Source organism: Pinus tabuliformis, chromosome Q, assembly GCF_031772625.1.
Source record: "Pinus tabuliformis cultivar Carrire ecotype Pingquan chromosome Q, CPIR1, whole genome shotgun sequence".
Classification (NCBI taxonomy): Eukaryota; Viridiplantae; Streptophyta; class Pinopsida; order Pinales; family Pinaceae; genus Pinus; species Pinus tabuliformis.
This window is the reverse complement of record NC_142296.1, coordinates 1278970488-1278973841: the sequence shown is the minus strand read 5'-3', so window position 1 is coordinate 1278973841 and position 3354 is coordinate 1278970488.

Below are 3354 nucleotides of genomic sequence, written 5' to 3'. Positions count from 1 at the left end.
AGCTCAGGCATGGTATATGCTTAAAAGTAATAAATAAATGATATAAATTAGGGCCATTTTGCATAGTGGAGTCCTATAATCCCTTAGTGGTAATTGTGGCCATGCAAGCAGAACTATTTTTCCCCAAAATCCACCTTTGAAGGTGTCAGGAGGACATGGAAGTCCTAGATTGGTGGCTAAGTTCATGCCTTGTCATGATTGGACAAAAGGGAAGCATCATGGCATTTTGGAAGTTAACACTATGGTTGGGCCCCGAGGTGATGTGGAGACTGGAGGGATGGGCCCCATCCAGTCATTATACGTCAGCGAATAAAACTACAAGTGGTTGGGGAAGCAGGAAACCACTTTGTGCCACCCCCTACGGAATTTTTGGAAAGTGTGATAGATGGGCATCATAATTAATCATGGTCATTGATTTGGTGATAGTTTATTTGGTTAAACCATTTTGTGCCACCCCCAACCTTGTTAACCTTCAGATAGCTTAGCTTGGTACAATCCATAGATCAGAAGCTTAAATGATGTGAGTTGTCAAATTAGCGAGAAGGTTAAGGTGGAGTGGAATATGATGTTATGCAGAGCCCTAAGCGTGGATCAATGGCGAAGGATCACTGCTGATGATCTGATAGCGTGTGCACCCCCCTAGGGTGACATCAATAGGGAGGGGACCCCATGGGCACACCGTTGATCCACATTTTAGGATCGGTGATGAAAATATCATCACACCCACCTAATTTGTGACGTTAGTGCAAGGTTGACTCGCCACACAAGTTATAGATCTGTCAGGCCAATCCTGACCGTCGGATCTAATGGTGGAGAGCGGGATCCACATATTGGGAAATGTGGCATTTAGTGACAGGCATTGAGGAGGTTAAATTAATTGTTCAGGCCCATTTTCATTTATATGCATGTGTGTGTGTGTGTATAGGTGAAATTTAATCTCCCATTCCTCTGACAGTGTGTGTGTGTGTGTGTGTGTGTGTGTGTGTGTATAGTTGAAATTTAATCTCCCATTCCTCTAACAGTACCAGGGAAATTGGATTAGAGGTCACAACCATCCCACTTGGAAAAAAATGTGGGGTGGGTTGTTACACAGTAGATTTCATTTGAGAATACCCCTATGCTACTAGCATTTCTTTGTATCTTTCAACTTTTCCATTAACACCCTTTTTCAGTTTTTCACACCCACTTACACCCAACAATATTTTTTTCTTTTGGAAGTTTTACCAAGTCCAGGTTTAGTTTTTCCCCAAGGCATCCATTTTTCTTTCATTGTTATTTTCCATTTATAACTTTTATTATCATTTATTCTTCTTGATAACAAGAAGTTTCTCCATCCTTATTAATCAAAGAAATAGATGAAACATAACCATTATACCTCTTAGGATGATTTTGTCCCAATCTCCTCAGTATTGGTAGTGGAATTTCCACATTTTCCTATATGTTTTGTACATCCACATATTTTTCTTCATCAAAATATTCTTTTTTCTTCCTAGTTTCGATAGATGGTTGAGTCTCAAGTTAAATTCATTAATTTTGTGGTAATTTCTCTATTTCATATCAACTTCTACAATGTTTGATTTTTTGAGGGGGGATTCATTAAATATTTCATGTTTGCTAATGATGATTTTTTGGGCAGTAGGATTCCATAATATGTATCCCTTAACTATATTAGCATAACCAACAATGATATACTTATCTCATATGGGGCCTAACTTAGAACATTGATTTTTAGGACAAGGGACATAAGCTTCAAAAAAAAAATTAGTAATCACAAGGCTAATACACCTTCAAGAATATTATAGTAAGATATAGTGATTGGTTTTGTGCATAACCCTTGTTGCAAATTAGCAACACTAAGCAAGCTCCTTGCTCTTTCTATGAGAGTCATGTTCATGCATTCTACCATGCCATTTCATTAGGGGGTGTATATTGTGGTTTTATGTCATTCAAACCTAGCTTATTTTCAATATTTTTCAAATTCCAAAGATGTAAACTCACCTCCAATATATGTTCTTAAACATTTGATTGACTTGTCAGTTTTTTTTCCAACCAAAACTCTAAATTGTTTAAGTACATTAAACACATCAAATTTTATTTTGAGAACATAGACACACACCTTTCTAGAGTAATTTCATCTATAAATGCTAGAAAGTATGATTAGCCTCCAAAAGAAACTCTAGGTAATGTTTTGATAACAAAAACCAAATTGTAAAAAGCCAAATTTACTTTAAATATTTGATAGTTTGTATAACAGTGGAGGTTTATGTAAAAGTGGCAATTCATGTAATGCATGTAACAATGCCATGTTAAAGATACATCTTGCTCAAGAGGGGAGTGTTAGTGTTTTTGTAAACATGATTGAGAATACTATAATTTTGTTTCTTGAGAAATAAGAATACCAATCTCTTGGGCTGTGGACATTTCCTCGGCTTATTGGTAGGATTTTTCCAAGTAAATATTTGTTTTATGTGAATGTTTCTTTATTATCTTGTTTCATTATTTCTCTACATATAAACTTTATGTAGGCTCACAAACACCAGTAAGTGGTATTAGATAATAGGTGAAGGAAGGTGTGAGAGGCTATAATTCAAGCCAAGGTCGTGCTAAAAATTGTGACTTTCTCTAGGAATATCTAGAAGGGTTTCCAAGTCAAATTTCATTCTTCATAATGATGGGTTTATCAAGTGAATTTCATATTCTCATGTTTATCATCACACAAAATATGGAGTAATACACTTAATTTTTAGTGGTGGTTAAATAATTTGAAATAAAACTTTAGTCATCATTTAAACTCGTACATCTATGCAAATTTCGTTTTGCATGGAAGTCAAATTTGTGGAGTATTTCTCTGGTGTAGGCTGAAAAGGACAAAGTTTTTTCTTTGGAGGTCACGTGAAGTGTAGAAATTGAGCCAAATTTGAGGGGACATTGTATGAAGTATTGTAAAGGTCAAGTTAGATTTGAGGGGAGAGTGTTACAATACAGAGGACACTAAATAGTGTAGAAGGTGGGTCAAGTTCTATCCAATTTGGGGAAAGTTATGGAGGTTCATCCTTGCACAACTTTGTGGAGGCCATGAAGCCTTTTTTTTGTGGAAATAGTTTCTCAATTTGGTGGAGGTTTCCCAATTTTGGTAGAGTTCGAGTCAATCTGGTGGAGGCCATAGAATCTAGTGTATTATTTTTCTGGATATATATGTGTGTGTGTGTGTGTGGTGAAGTAAAATTATAAGTGCAGACACGAACGAATTCCTCTAGCCTGAGAATGGGTCTAGCCACAACAGATACATTCTATGGAAGATTTCCTTAGGTTAGAATCAATCAAGAGGGCCTACCTCTTGGTCCGCTTATCCTT